Here is a 17795-nt window from a genome sequence, read left to right on the forward strand (position 1 = left end):
CACACACACACACACACACACACACACATAAATTCTCCTAGCCAAAGAAGAAAAAAACATTTGTAAATCAGATTAAAAATAAAGAGTATGCACAAATCATGGCTTCATTTACCCTGAGACTAGAAGAACTAGGTAGTGCCCACCTACCACTAACAACCATTTTGATAAGGCCCATAATAGATTCATCTTGAGAGAAGGGGAGAAAAATGTGGAATAGAACTCAAATTCTTAAAAAATTCTGACTTACTGGACAGGGTAAGACTGCAGGACTCCACGAGACTATCACCCTGAAATAGTCAATAAACTTTGAACTGAAACTGCCCCCTGAGGTCACCTTTTAGCTGAATAACATACTGACTTATAAAATAAAAGTATTACTAGCAAACTGAAGACCTTTTAAAAATCATCTATACAGGCCCAAATAGTCAACAATTATTTCAAAAGAAAGATGGAGAGATAAGGGGACAGGAAAACCAGATTTCTGAAAGTAAAACATTCAGAAGACAATTAATGAGAATGATAATAATTGTGAAAAATGTAACCAATATCTCTGAACAGTTTTTGTAGTAACTATTAAATGGGAACCTAATTTGCTGTGTAAACTTTGATCAAAAACACAATAAAATGTTATTTTAAAAAATATTAAATTAGTAAAAGGTAGGTAAAAACTCTTACTGCAGCATCAAGAACAAGACAAGAAATCACTCTCTCAAAACCTAAATTCCACATGACACTAGAAGTCCCAAGTCAGACAGGAAAGGAAATGGAAAAAAAAAAGATATGTAATAAAGATGGGGAAGGAACAAAGCCATAATTATTCACAGATGATTTGATTGTGTTATAATTTCAAAGTGAGTTTAGCAAAATTTAAGGATACAAAATAAATACATAAAAATATTTTGTATTTAATAAATCAAAAACAAGTAAAAACAAAATTTTTGAGAAATAGTATATCTAGTGTCAATTAAAATGTTAAATATCAAAGCATAATTCTGATACAAATAACAAGATTTTTGTATTAAATCAATTAATAAAACTCTTTTGACATTCATTAGAGAAAACTAAATAAGGGAGAGATATGTTTATGGATAGAGAGAACATATATTTAAAGTTGGCAGTAATTCCCCAATAAATCTATAGATTTAATGTATTATCATTGAAAATTCCACAGGTTTGTCCAAGTATATAACTCCACAAGTGGATTGTACAACTTTTATGGGGATGCAAAATATAGTCAAGATCCACTTAAAGAAGATGAACAAGGTGAGAAGATCTACTTTTTGGATATCACATCATATTATAAATTTTTGATAATGAGAAATGGGAAAGAATAGAGGGCTTAGAAAGGGATCTATGAATATATATGAACACTTGATTTATGACAGAGTGAAACTGCAGAGTTGTAGAAGAGGGCCAGATATTCAATAAATGATTCTGAGATAAATGGATAAGCTATATGGAAAATTAAATTAAATTAAATCCTAGTTTACACCATATAAAATATATCAATTTCAAGTAGATTATAACCTAAAAATGAAAGAAAAAGCAATAAAGACATTTGAAGTAAATATATAAGAGGATCTTTATAAAATAAATGTGTTTTATTGAAGAAATCTTTTTATAAATTTGGATATAAAGTGATTTCCTAAGTAAAACAAAAATGTGACAACCATAAAGAATGATGAAGGTAAATATATAAAAGTAAAAATTCTGCTCTTAAAAATACAGTAAAGAGAAAAAAAATACAATAAAGGGAAAAATCAAGCCAGAGGATATGATATTTCTCACGAAAATAAAAAAAAACTATTCAAAATACTTGAAAATTTCTTACAAATCAATAAGAAAAGTAAAGATAAGAAAATTGGACAAAGAACATAAAAGGACAGTTCACCAAAGAAGAAAAGCAACCTTACTGATTATCAAGGAAGTGCAAATTAATACTGAAATGTGATTCCACTTTATATCCACTAAATCACCTAAAATTTAAACCGCTGATAATACTAACTGTGAATAATGACATGGCCAAGCTGAACTCTTACACATGGGTCACGGGAATGTCATTTTTTTTCAACCAATTTGGAAATCTTTGATAGTAATTACTAAAGCTGAGCCTATGCATACCCTGTGATCCTAAACTTCTATTCCCAAGTATGTACCCACAGAACTGTGTACATATATTCTCCAAAAGACATGAACAACATTTTTAGCAGCATTATTTGCAATAGCCAAAACCAGAAAATAATTTATATAAAAATTATATTTTCATTAAAAGAAACACTAAATAGCAATGAAAAAAAAAGAAATATGGCTACATATAGCCATCATTAATAAGTATCATAAATATGATATTTAATGAAGGAGTACAAATATAAAAGAATATGTACAATAGAGTTCTATTTATATTAAAAACTGACAAAACTCAGGTATATTGGTTAGTGATGCAAACTTAGATGGTAAAATGCATAGAGAAAAGGTAGTTATTACTGGGCAAAATAGGGGAGGAGGAAATGGTGATTGGGAAGAGGAATGAGGGCTTCTGGGGGAATTGGTATTATTTTATCACTTAACACAAATGGTGGTTAAAAGAATGTGTACTTTATGATGTGTTTGTATGTTGTTGCATAATTAAAGCCACTTTAAAAAAAAACTCAAATCTCCATCAATAATCATTTCTTGACACTTTTTATATTAAGTTAATAATCCTGAGACTAGAAGAATGAGATAGTGCCTGGTTACCAGGGCCAACTGCTCTGAAAGGGATCACAGTATGAAGTCCTGGATAAAAATGTGGAACAAAACTCAAAATAATGGTAAACACCAGGCTTGCCGATCTAATAGAGACTGGTGGAGTCCCCAAGACTGTCTAGATTGGATACCCTTAAGGCTTGGAACTGAACGCCTTTGGTTCAACTTTTAGCCAGGTGAAAGATAGGCTTAAAAGGTGAACAGTAACACCAAGGAGTATGCACTCTTTAGAACAACCACCTATATGAGATCTAAAGAGGAACCTTTGTGCAGAAATAAACTCAGATGACAGAAAGGGATAGGGAATCAGGAAGTATAGAAATAGTAAACACAAGGACGAAGTGGAAAGAGTGCTGTTTACATTGTGGGGACTGCAATTGGTGTCACAAAACAAAATGTTTAGGTAGTGTTGAACAGAAAACCAATTTTCTCTGTAAACTTTCATCCAAATCATCCTATAAATTAAGGGGAAAAAAAAGGAGGGAGGGCTGATCAAGTAACTTGTTTTTTCCTATCTATTTGAAAGATCTGATTCATCTAATGTTCTGAATAATGTGTCTTGCAACTCATCTTGGTATCTGATATTTATGTCTGTGAGCACTTGGATGAAACTGCCAACTACGCTTCATGTTTCATTTATTCATATAATTCAATTTCCCCCCAATGGGATGCAACTTTTCATTCCTATTACATGGAACATAATTTTGATATGCATTCTCTGCTTGTTTATTTTTAGTTCAGGAAACAAGTCCGTTCTCAAAAACTGTCTTTTTGCCTGTTCCAATTATTTGACTTCTTCTTCAGATATTTATCTTAGATCTCAACACACTCCTTTCTTATGATACTGTCTATTATTCATCAATTTCTATCTAATGTAAAAGGGTTTCTCAAATGAATCTTGCACATTCTGTTTCCATATGTTATTTGCTTTACTGTATCTGGTGTGAATTTTGTTTCTTCCATTATCGTTTTAATTTTTTTCCAAATCATTCTTTGTTCTCTCAACCCCCTTTTTTTCCTTAAAAATGTCTCATCTCTTGTGTTTTGCTGCCCATGTTACATCTTTATTGCCTTTAGCAGTAGCAGCAAAAATGCCAGACTTCCATGCATTCTATTGAAATATTAAAAAAAATATTTTTATTTCTTTCTTTTTTCTTCTGATAAATGATACTTAGGAGTAAATTCTTCTTCCAAATCTTCAGGACAATTTTTGGTTTCCTGGGCTGCAAAGTCTATTATCAGAGGCTCTGTATTGGTTTTCTCTGTATCTTCCTTCCTGAATAAGAAATTATTTTCTTGATTTAACATCTGCTAAAAATCATATGTGAATTTCCCCTTATTGGATTACTTGATGCATTTATTTCCCATATGTCTAAATGGGTGAAAACCTCATGTAAACATGACCAGACTTACCTTAACATACCCTAACACTGTTGTTTTGCTATATATTATACTACATATTGATGCAGTATATATATATACATATATATATATACACACATATATATATACATATATATATACACACATATATATATACATATATATATATACACACATATGTATATATATATGTGTGTGTGTATATATATATGTATATATATGTGTGTGTGTGTGTGTGTGTGTGTATATATATATATATATATATATATATATATAAGCTGAATTCTCCAGAAAGTACTGCTATCATTTTTTTTCCCAGGACCTAATCCTTTTTATAGTGCTTTTCTTGAAGGTATTTGACTCTCAAAATTCAGTGTGCCAACATAAGTCCTTCCCTCTGCACATAATTCATGTAGTTGTATTTTGAAAATTGTAGTGTTTTGCTACATGCTGAAAGAAAAGTAATAAAGGTGTAGGTTGGAGATGGAGTTGGGATGTGGGAGGAAAGTAGGAGTTGACAGAGAATTGCTCTCCAGCTGTCTTGAAAAAAATTATCATGCAGTGGAGGAAGAGATTTCTGATTGGCAAAGAGCTTGCATTTCTGATCAAGAGGGCAGAAAATATATGAGTGAGGGAGGAATTTTCTAACTGTGTTTATCTAACTCATTGTCCTCAAGTGGACTCTAACTTAAAGCAACCCTACAGAACATAGTTGAACTGCCCCATAGGGTTTCCAAAGCTGTAATTTTCATTGAAGCAGATTGCCACATTTTTCTCTCGCTGAGTGGCTGGTGGGTTTGAATTACCCACCTCTCAGTGCTTAACCACTATATTGCTTGTTATTAGATGCCCTCAAATCAGCACCAACTTACAGCAACCCTGTCTACAACAGAATGAAATACTGCCTGGTCCTGCACCATCCTCACAATCATTTCTATACTTGAGTCCATTGTTGTGGCCAGTGTGTCAATCCAGCTCATTGAGGGTCTTTTCCTTTTTTGCTGATCCTCTACTTTACCAAGCATGAAATGTGTCTCCAGGAAATGGTTCCTTCTGACAACATGACTAAAGTAGTAGAGATGAAATCTGCCTATTTTGGCTTCTAAGGAGCATTATGGCAGCACTTCTTCTAGGACAGATCTATTTGTTCTTCCGGATTGTTATTGTTGTTAGGTGCTGTTGAGTCATTTCTGACTCATCGCCACCCCATGCACAGCAGAACGAAACATCGCCCAATCCAGCACCAGCTCCACAATCCCTGCTATACTTGAGCCCATCGTCGTAGCCATCGTGTCAATCCATCTTGTCGAAGGCCTTCCCCTCTTTCGTCAACCCTCCACCTTACCAAACATGGCATCCTTCTCCAGGGAATGATCCCTTCTGACAACATGACCAAAGTAGGTGAGATGAAATCTGGCCATTTTCGCTTCCAAGGAGCATCTCAGCTGCACTTCCTCCAAGACAGATCTGTTAGTTCTTTTGGCATTCCATTGTACATTCAGCATTCTTCGCCAGCACTATAACTCAAAAGCATTGACTCTTCTTCAGTTTTCCTCATTCATTGTCCAGCTCTCACATGCATTCGAGGCGATTGGAAATATCATGGCTTGTGTCAGGCACACACCTTAGTCCTCAAGGAGACATCCTTGCTCCTCAGCACTTGAAAGAGTTCCTTCATGGTTGACCTGTCCAGTGCTACACATTGTCTACTGTGTTCTTCTGGCAGTTCATGCTATTTTCAGTATTCTTTGCCAGCATCACATTTCAAAGGCATCAACACTCCTTCAGTCTTCCTTATCCCTATATTGCTTAATACTTTGATAAAAAGGAATTGTATATCATGTAACCTTGCTCACAAGAAGCTAAAAATCTATTGGAAGAAACACACAAAAGGATAATTTTTGAAAATATGACAAACTCAATGATAGAAATAATAATGAAGTAGATTATTATTGTAGCATCAAAGCAAAGAAAGTGGCTAGGAGTATCCAAGGTGGGTCTATTTGGGAAGGCTTCCACAAGAACATGAAATATAACCCAAGGCTTTCTTGTTGTTCAGTGGCAAGTTATTTCCAACTCATAGATGCCCCATAAGACCCCTCTAGTGTTTTATTTGTTGTAATTTTTATGGGAGGATCCCTGGTGGTGCAGTGATTAAGCACTTTTCTGTTAACTGAAAAGTCTGTGGTTTGAACTCTCCCCCTGCTCTGTAGGAGAAAGATGTGGCAGTTTGCTTCTCTAAAGATTAACAAACTTGGAAACCTTATGGGGCAGTTGTACTCTGTCCTGTAGGGTCACTATTAGTCATAATTGACTAGACTGGCAGTGAGTTTGGTTTTAGTTACAGGACATCACTGATGGGTTTTATGCAGGATGAAAACATTGCCATGGTACATAACACCCTCTAGGTGCTACTTATAGGAAACAAAAAGGCAAGGTGACTAGTTGAGAGGTTGTTGCAGACATACAGGTGAGAAATAAGAAGGACTTTTTACAGTGATACAAAATTAGTTACAGGAGCTAATAGAGTAGATGTGAGTGATATCTAGGTAGCAAATCTATAGAATGTGGTAATTCTTTAAGAATGCTGAGGGAGGTCTCAGTGATGTGTTCCATGTTTCTAGCTTGACTGGCTGGTTTGAGAGGATGAACAATGATGAGATGGAAAAATAAAATGTTTCATACTACATTCCCAATCTTCCCTAGAACAAGATAGAAAGTTACTTTTCTATTAAATTTTAATAACCAAATAAATATGAATTCATACAGGTTTTCAAAAAAATAGAAACTAATTGATAGTAGGAGAATTACAACAAGCTTGTCTGCATCTGAAATTCTCACAGAAGGATGAAAAAAAAAAAATAGTCCATTTGATGAAAGGCAGGGGCTGAAGAAAGAGGAAAGTGACAAAAACAAAACAGAACAAACTCACCCTGAAAGCATAAAACAAGATGACATAAATAAGCATAGGCAGAATTTTGAAAATAAACAAGTATCTTAGCACTTCTATTAAAATGAAAAACCTCTCAAATTGGGTCAGCAAAATGTGACTCTGTGAATATTATGGCAGCAACCGAGGAATGTCTGACTTACCTTTCATCTTCTTTCACTTAAGCACTCCAAACTGTCCAATCCAAGATAAAAACTGACAGCAACACAGATGATTAACAAAAACAAAGGCACAGATTCAAATTCCAAGACTAATGGTAAGAAAACTAACAAGACATTTGATGGAATGATCTCAGAAAACACACTTAAACTGTGCACATTATTCCCTCCAAGCCAGAAATTAGTTGCCAATGTCACCTCCAACTTAGCATGTTCCAAGCTGAACTCATCAGTAATGCTGACCACCTACCTATCTTCCACATTCACATTCGGGGTACATTTCACTATTCCTTTCCTCTGTCGATGGTGTGGTAATCTGTCGAGTTTGCACAACCCAGAGGCCTAAAAACCATTTTTGATATCCTTCCTTTCCTCACTTCTCATATTCAATCATTTACGATGATTTTACCTATGAACTATCTCTCACATGTGACTTCTCTCCTTCTCTAACAACATCACCATAATCCAAACCTGTTGTTGTTAGCTGCTTTCCAGTTGGCCCCTGACTCATGGAATCTCCATGTACAACAGGATCACATGATTGTAATCCATAGGGTTGTCATTGGCCGATTGGTAGAAGTAGATATCCAGGCCTTTCTTCCTAACCTGTCTTAGTCTAGATGCTCAACTAAAATCTGTTCAGCATAATAGCAAAACACATAGCCTCCACTGATGAATGAATGATGGTTATGCAAGAGGTTTTTTGGCCAGGAATTGAACCCAGTTCTCCTCCTTGGAAGATGAGAATTCTCCCATGGAACCACCAAGGTCTCACAGTCCAAATTATCATTCTTTAACTTTGTAACCAATATCTCAGCATCTGTTCTGTCTTTCTTATTCTTGCATTTATAAATCTTTGCATCAAGTGCTGGCTTTACATTGTATGTGACAACAGTTCTTCTTTGCTCCAATTGTTTGTCAGTTTGTCATACTGTGATTGCTTGTGTTTGCTGTGATACTGTAAACTATGCCATCAGTATTTCAAATACCTGCAGCATCACTGAGGGTGGACAAGTTTCAGCAGAACTTCCAGACTAAGACAGGCTAAGAAGAAGGTCATATCCAGGTCTACTTTTGAAAACCTTATGATAACAATGAAACATTTTTTGATATAGTGCTGGAAGATGAGTCCCTCAGGTTGGAAGGCATTCACATATGATTAGGGAAGGGCTGCTTCCTCAAAGTAGGGTTGACATTAATGATGTGGATGGTGTGAAGCTTTGGGGACCTTCAATTGCTTGTGTAGCATGAATCAAAATGAGAAGAAACCACTGTAAATATCCATTAATAATTGCAATATGGAATGCATGAATCTAGGAAAATTGGAAGTTGTAAAAAATGTGAAGGAATGCATAATGATCAATATCCCAGGCATTAGTAAGCTGCAATGGACTGATATTGGCCATTTTGAATCAGACAAACATATGTTCTACTACGTTGGGAATGATAAATTGAAGAGGAATGGCATTGCATTCATTATCAAAAAGAATATTTTGAGATCAATCCTGAAGAACAATATTGTCAGTGATGGGATAATATCCATATGCATACAATGAAGACCAGTTACTACTACTATTTAAATTTACTCACCAACCACTAAAGCCAAAGATGAAAAATCTGAACATATTTAACAACTTCTGGAGTCTGAAACTGACCAAACATGCAATCATCCTGTGTACTAATGTATATAATTACTAGTGATTGGGAATGTATAAGCTGTAAACAAAGAAGAAGCACTGGCAGCTAGAAAATATGGCCATGGTGATAGAAATGACGCTAGAGATTGTATGATAGAATTGTGCAAGGCCAACGACTAATTCATTGCAAATATCCTTTTATCAACAACATAAACAGGAATGATACATGAGGATCTCACCAGATGGAATACACAAGAATCAAATTGATTACATATGTGGAAAAAAGATGATGGAAAAGCTCAGAATCATCAGTAGGAACAAGGTTAGTTGCCAACTGTGAGACAGACTATCAACTGCTCTACACAAGTTGAAGTTAAAGAAAATTAAAACAAATCCATGAGAGCCAAAATATGACTATGAGTATATTCCATCTGAATTTAGAGACAATATGAAGAGTATATTTGATGTAGTAGACTAATGAAGTAAAAGAGCTGTACAGAATATTTCAAAGGGCAGTTTGAGATGCCAAAGTAAAGGACAGTTTGAGAAGACAAAGTAAATTATTATAATGAAATGCACAAAGAACTGGAGTTAGAAAATGAAAAGGGAAGAATATGCTCAGCATTTCTCAAGCTGAAAGAACTGAAGAAAACATTCAAACCTTAAGTTGCAATATTGAAGGATTCTATGGACCAAAGTACTGAATGATGCAGGAAGCATCAAAAGAATAGGGAAGGACTTCAGAGCCACTGTACCCACAAGAGCTGTCCACATTTAACCATTTCAGGAGGTTGCATATGATTAAGAACTGATCATATTGGAAAAAATCCCAGCTGCCCTGAAGGAGTTGTCAAAAACCAGGGCTTTAAGAATTGACTGCTAACTAGAAGGCTAGTGGATCAAACCCACAAGCCCCTCCTTGGAAGGAAGATTGGGCAATCTACTTGCATAGAGATACTGCCACGGAAACCCAAGGAGGGGTTGCTATGAGGTGAAACTGACTTGACTGCAGTGAGTTTGGTTTTGGTTAAGAACTGACAGAATACACACGAAGTTGTACAAATGGATCCAGTGCAGTGCTGGAGGTGCTCACTCTATGCCAAGACATTTAGAACACATGTAGTATTCCTATTGACTAGAATAGATCCATATTTGTGCCCATTCCAAAAAAAAAAAAAAAAAAAAAAGGTGATTGAACAGAATGTGGAGATTCTATAACAATGTCATTAATATTACATGCCAGTAAAATTTTGCTGAAGATAATTCAAAAACGTTTGCAGCAGTACATTGCCAGGGAACTGCCAGAAATTCAAGTCAGATTCAGAAGAGCAAGTGAAATGAGGACTACGATTGCTGATGTCAGATGGTTCTTGGCTGAAAGCAGAGAATAACAGAAAGATGTTTACTTGTGTTTTATTGAGTATGCAAAGGCATTTGACTGTATGGATCATAACAAGTTATGGATAACATTGTGAAGAATGAGAACTCCAGAACACTTAATTGTACTCATGAGGAACCTGTACATAAACCAAGAGACAGTTGTTTGAACAGAACAAGGGGATACTGCATGGTGAAATTCAGGAAAGGTGTGTGTAATAATTGTATCCATTCTCTGTATTTATTCAATCTGTATGCTGAGCAAATAGTCCAAGAATCTGTTGTATATGAAGAAAGATGCAGTATTAGGTTTGGAGGAGGACTCACTAACAACCTGCAATATTCAGAAGACACAACTTGCTGAAAGTGAAAAAGACTTGAAGCACTTACTGATGAAGATCAAAGATTACAGCCTTTAGTATATATGGATTACACCTAAACATAAAGAAAACAAACATCTTCACAACTTGACCAGTAAGTAACATCATGATAAATATAGAAAATATTGAAGTTGTCAAGAATGCCATTTCATTTGATGCCCTGTGGAGTCCAAAATCAAGCTATAATTTGCATTGGTCAAATCTATTGCAAAAGACCCTTTTAAAGTGTTAAAGAACAAAGATTTCACTTTGAAGACTAAGGTGCTCCTGACCCAAGCAATGATGTTTTCAATCACCTCATATGCACATAACAGCTGGACAATGAATAAAGAAGTCCAAAGAACTGATGCATTTGAATTGTGTTGGTAAAAATGATTCAGTGTACTATGGATTGGAACCCACCAGGCACTCCTCGGAAAGAAGATTGGGCAATCTACTTTCATAGAGATACAGCCTTGAAAACCCAAGGAAAGGTAGGTGTGAGTCAGGATCAACTTGACAGCAGTAACTATGGATTGCAAAAATGAACAAACCTCTCTCAAAGGAAGTGCAGCTGGAATGCTCCTCAGAAATGAGAATGGTCAAACTTTGTCTCTCATGCTTTGATGTTGTTGGAAGAGACCGGTCCCAGGAGAACTACACCATGTTTGGTAAAGTAGAGAGAGGGTCAGCAAAAAAAAGGTAAGGCCTTTAATGTGATGAATTGACACAGTAGCTGGGATGATGGGCTAAAGCATGGCAATGACTCTATGGCATATGACTGGACAGTGTTTCATTCCATTGTATGTAGGGCCTCTGAGTGGGAACTGATTCAATGGCACCTAACAACAAGCATTCTTCTTTGGCATTAGATATTCAGAGGTGAATTAAACAAAACTTCCTGCCTTGCTAGAGCCTACCTGTTAGTCAGGAAGACCAACAACAAGTATTTACATCAAATAGTGATGTGCTATTGAGAAAATTAAACAGGATAAGGTCATTTTGAAATTTCAGATAGGATTTAAGTCTCTGAAAAAGTGACATTTGTACAGAATACCCTGATGGTATGGTCCCTTTTGAGATATGGAGAAAGCTCTTTCCAGACAGAGGAAACAGCAAGAACCAGGACACTACAGGGTACTCAGCCTGTTCTGTGAAGGAAGAGCAAGACCTCTTTAAACAGAACAGAGTGAGCCAGGGAGAGAGAGACAAAGACTATGTCTTGTAGATTTCATAGGCCATTGTAAAGAATATGAACTTTCGTGTTTGTTTTTTCTGAGTATGTGAAGTTTTGAACAAAGAATTAAATGATATGATTTGTATTTTAAAAGATAACTCTGGATCCTTTATGAAGAAAAGATCAGTGGGGAAAGTGCGTGTTGAGATTTGTAGGAGGCTATGGTTGATGTGTTAGAAGAGATAATCATGGCTTCAATGGGGTGAGGTGCAGTGGACATGGTGAGAAACAGATCAATGCAGGGTATATTTTCAAAGGAGAGCCAAATTTGAATTGCATATGAGGTAGTAAGGGAAGAGGATTTGATATTGAATGAACAGTAATAATCAATACTGAAATAGTGGAGTCATTTGTTAAACGTGAAACTTGAGGAATAATAAGTTTGCTGCAAAGCCAAAATAATTAAATGGTGTTTTTGAAGGGTTTTTAATTTATTTATTGAGAATAAGAGGAAACTAATATTATAATTTGTGCATATCAACTTTCATAGAAAAAGTCTTTTTAAATACCTTAATCTATTTCTGTGTTTTTTTTTTAAGTGGATGCTGATGAAGCAATTTGGTGTTTTTGCCTGGTACTTTGAGTTATTATCATTATTCTGAATATCAGTTTTCATTATTCAGGGCACTGACAAAAAAATGAAGGAAATTTATAGAACTGACCATAGGACTTGGCTGAGATATTCTCAAGTAGAATAATCTTTGTAATATATATAATATTCTTGCTGTGGGTGAATTCTGAGAGATTTTTTTTTTTCCTCCTTTTAAATAACTTCCATTTCCTAACTTTCCTAGATGTTGTGGTTATTAGGTGCTGTGAAATCAGCTCAAACTCAGAGTGACCCTAAGTACAACAGAACAAAACATGGCCCGGTCCTGTGCCAGCAGCCTCACAATCCCTGCCATACCTGAGCCCATCATTGCAGCCACTATGTCAATCCATCTCTTTGAGAGCCTTCTCTTTTTTTGTTTTTTGATGCTCCAATTTACCAAGCATGATATCCTCCTCCAGGGAATGGTCCTTTCTGACAACATGACCAAAATAAGTGAGATGAAGTCTGGCCTTTCTCACTTCCAAGGAGCCTTCCGGCTGCACTTCCTCCAGGAGAGATTTCTTAGTTCTTTTAGCAGTCCATGGTACTTTCAGTATTCTTTGGCAACATGACAGCTCAAAAGCATCAACTCTTCTTCGGTCTTACTTGTTCATTGTCCAGCTCTCACATGCATATGAGATAAATGAAAATACCATGGCTTAGGTGCACCTCAGTCTTCAGAGAAGCATGTTTGTTCTTCAGCACTTGAAAGAGGTCTTTTGCAGCATATTTGCTCAGTGCAATACTCCATCTGATGTCTTGACTACTGCGTCCATAGGTGTTGATTGTGGAACCAAATAATATGAAATCTTTAACAACTTCAATCTTTTCTTCATTTATTGTAACACTGCTTTTGGTCCAGTTGTGAGGATTTTCTTTTTATGTTGATGTCTAATCCATACTGCAGATTGTAGTCTTTAATCTTCATCAGTAAGTGCTTCCAGTCATCCTCACTTTCAACAAGCAAAGTTGATGAGCTTCTAGATGAGCATGTTATAATTTGTTGTTTTTATTCAGAAATAATACATGAATATATTTTCATTATTTAAGATTCAGGCACTACTTACATATTCAGAATCAAGAGATGAAAGTGACCTTCCAATTTTCGTAAAGTTTTCCTACATCTAATTCAAGCATGACAGATTTATATATACATATACATATGTTGGGCTCATGTTTTTCTATGCCTTTAAATGTATCTATTATATCTCCATCTTGTATTTTTTCTTTATATCTATATAATTGTGTCTCTAGATATAAATATACAAATACACTTTTCAAAATAAGCGAACTTTCATTATATGTATCATTGTATAATTTCCATTTTTCACTTAATAATACGCTTTGGAGTTAGTTTCTTGTTGGAACATATAGATATACTTAATTATTAAATAAACAAAAACTTATGAGTAAAATAAAATGAGCTTCATATCCTATAAGGTAGATATGTAATACTGTAGAGTTTATGTAACAATTTTCTTACTGATTTACATTATTTTATTTCCTCTTATTTGCTATTATAAGCTGAGCTACAAAGAACTAAGTATTTAATATTTGTATATGTGTGAATATTTCTTTAAGTTAATAAATAAGTATTGCTTTAAGTTGATTCCACATCATAGAGACCTGATAGTACAGAGTGAACTGCCCCACACAGTTTCCAAGTCTGTAAACCTTTACAGCAGGAACCCTGTTAGTGCAGTGGTTAAAAGTACTTGGCTACTAACTCACAGATCAGTGTGAGAGAAAGATGTAGCAGTTTGTTTCCGTAACGATTTGACACCTTGGAAACCCTATGGGGCAGTTCTACTCTGTCCTACAGGGTTACTCTAAGTCAAAACTGACTTGACAACAATGGGTTTTTTGTCTTGGAATCTTTATGGAACCACATTGCTATGACTTTCTCCCACAGAGCAGCTGGTGGGTTCAATCCTTAGGTTAGCAGTTGAGCATTTAACCACTGCACCACCAGGGCTCCTTTAAATCACAAAAGATACTGACAAATTGTCTTTAAAAAACTTAAGTCCCTTCAGTAGTACATAAGAAAGTTCATTTCCAATCATGGGAGAATAGAAGGGCTGTGTATGCGCAGGGAAACAGCTCGGAGGGCAGGAGTGCATGGAAAGTGAATTTTCTCTGTAAACTTTCACTCAAATCACAATTTAAAAAAAAGAAAGAAAGAAAGAAAAATCATGTCACTAGTGCTAGTTACTATAAATTACTGTATTTCCATAAGTGTCTATATCAAAGAATGAGTTTGGAGACACTGATGAGTCAGCTATGGAATTCAACATTCTCACTCTTTTCCCCACCACGCTTTTTGATCCTTATCACAGAGAGAGAGAGAGAGAGAGGGAAAGAACCCCCAGGCAGGAAAGAGGGAGAGAGCTCAGGCAGGAAGCAGCAGGCAGGGCCAAAAGCCAGAACAGGTAAGAAGGAGAGTTCCAGGCAGGTAGTTAAGGGAGACAAATTTGTCTGTCAGTTTGTCATACTTTGGTAGCTGTATGTTGCTATGAGTCTGGGGGCTATGACATTGGTGTTTCAAATTCCAGTGGAGTCCACTATGATGGACAGGTTTCAGTGGAGCTTCCAGACTGAGACAGACTCAGAAGGAATAGGCTATCCACTTCTCAAAGAATGAGCCAGTGAAAACCTTATTAGCAGTGAAACATTGCCTGATATATTACTGGAAAACTATGAATAGCTCTGAAACATTGTCCAATATAGTGCCAGGAGATGAGCCCCTCAGGATGGAAGGTACTCAAAATATAACTGGGTAAGAGCTGCCTCCTCAGGGTACAGCCAACCTTAATGTTGTGGATGGAGTAAAGCTTTTGGGGACCTCTACTTGCTGATGTGGCACAACTCAACATGAGAAGAAATAGCTGCAAACATGCATTAATGATTGGAACATGTAAAGTACAAAGTATGAATCTAGAAAAATTGGAAGTTGTCAAAAATGAAATAGAAAGCATAAAGATCAAAATCCTAGGCATTAGTGAACTGAAACAGACTAGTTTTGGTCATTTTGAATCAGACAATCATATGATCTACTATGCCGGGAACGAAAAATTGAAGAGGAATGACGTGGCATTCATCATCACAAAGAATGTATCAAGATAGATCCTGAAGTACAATGCTGTCAGTGATAGGATAATATACATACACCTAAAAGAAAGAACAGTTAATACTACTATTATTCAAACGTATGCACCAACCACCAGAAACAAAGATGAGAAAGTTGAAGATTTTCACCAATTTCTGCAGTCTGAAACAGACCAAACAAACATGTAATCAAGATATGTTGATTATCATTGATGATTGGAATGCAAAAGTTAGAAACAAAGAAGAATTACCAGTAGTTGGGAAAATTTGGCCTTGGTGATAGAAATAACACTGGAGATTGGTTGATAGAATTTTGCAAGACCATTGACTTGCTCACTGCAAATACCTTTTCTCAACAACACAAACAGCAGCTATACATGTGGACTTTACCAGATACAGTACACAGGAATCAGATCCACTACATCTGTGGCAAGAGGCAATGGAGAAGCTCAATATCTTCAGCTAAAACAAGGACAGGAGCTAACTGTGGAACAGATCATCAACTTCTCATATGCAAGTTCAGTTTGAAGCTGAAAACCATTAAAAGAAGTCCACAAGAGCAAAAATATGACCTTGATTATATCCCTCCTGAATTTAGAGACCATCTAAAAAATAGATTGCATATATTGAATGCCAGTGACCAAAAACCAGAGGAATTGTGGGTTGACATGAAGAGCATCATCCATGAAGAAAGCCAAAGGTTATTAAAAAAACAGGAAAGGAAGAAAAGACCAAATGGATGTCACAACAGACCCTGAAACTTGTCCTTGAACAAAGAGTAGCTAAAGCAAATGGAAGAAATGACAAGATAAAAGAGCTGAACAGAAGATTTCAAAGAGCAGCTCAAGCAGACAAAGCCAATTACTATAATGGAATGTACATAGACCTGGAGACCTGGAGTTAGAAAATCAAAAGGGAAGAACACACTCAGCATTCCTCAAGATGAAAGAACTGAAGAAAAAATTTAAGCCTCAAGTTGCAATATTAAAAGATTCTATAGGCAATATAGTGAATGATGCAGAAAACATCAAAAGAAGATGGAAAGAATACACAGAATCACTGTACAAAAAAGAATTGGTTGATGTTCATCCATTTCAGGATCTGCCATATGATCAAGAACTAATGGTACTGAAGGAATAAGTTGAAGGTGCACTGAAAGAATTGGGGAAAAACTTGACTCCAAGAATTGACAGAACATCCTTTGAGATGTTTCAACAAACAGATGCTACACTGGATTTGGGAGACAGTTACCTGGCCAACTGACTGGAAGAGATCTAAATTTGTACGCATTCCAAAGAAAGGTGATCCTATAGAATGTGGAAATCATCAAACAATACCATTAATATCACACACAAGTAAAATCTTTCTGAAGTTAATTGTGATAGTTGGAGCTCTGTGTCAACTTGGCTGGACCATGATTCCGAGTGGTTTAAGCAGTTGTGATGTAGTTATTCTCATGATGAGATTGGATATATATATTTTGAGAAGCCAATCCATTGAAAGGCAGTTTCCCTATGGATGTGGCCTGCTTCCAATATATATATGAACATTCTAGGAAAAAGAAAGACTTTTTGGTGTATCTCAATCCTCTTGTGTGGCCTACACTTGTCTGTGAGCAAACAATCCACCATTTGGCCTGGTGATCTTGGATTTGTCATCCATTGGAGTCAACAGCATATATACTGCCTGCCGTCCTTGAGCTCATCAGCCCCTGCAGTTGTATGAGTTGGGAAAAGCCTCCAGCTTGACAATTGATACAAGAACTTGGGACTTGCCAGCTTCTACAAGTGTGTGAGCCATTTTCTTAAGATAAATTTCTTTCTCTCTACATATATAAGTTTTACTTCTCTAGAGAACCCAGCCTAACACAATAATTCAAAACTGTTGCGGCAGTATATTGACAGAGAACTTCCAGAAATGTAACTTGGATTCAGAAAAAGACATGGAGCAAGGGATATCATAACTGATGGCAGATGGATCTTGGCTCAAAGCAAAGAATACCAGAAAGATGTTTACTTATGTTTTATTGACTATGCAAAAGCATTTAATTGTGTGGTTCATAAAAATTTATGGATAACATTGAGAAGAATGGAAATTCCATAACACTTAATTGTACTCATGAGGAACCTGTACATAGACCAGGGGCTGCCGTTCAAACAGAGGAAGAGAATACTGCTGTTGTTAAGTGACGTCGAGTTGTTTCCGACTCATAGTGACCCCATGCACAGCAGAACGAAACACTGCCCGATCCC

Source organism: Orycteropus afer, unplaced genomic scaffold, assembly GCF_000298275.1.
Source record: "Orycteropus afer afer isolate SDZICR_OR568_19922 unplaced genomic scaffold, OryAfe1.0 scaffold00058, whole genome shotgun sequence".
Taxonomy (NCBI): domain Eukaryota; kingdom Metazoa; phylum Chordata; class Mammalia; order Tubulidentata; family Orycteropodidae; genus Orycteropus; species Orycteropus afer.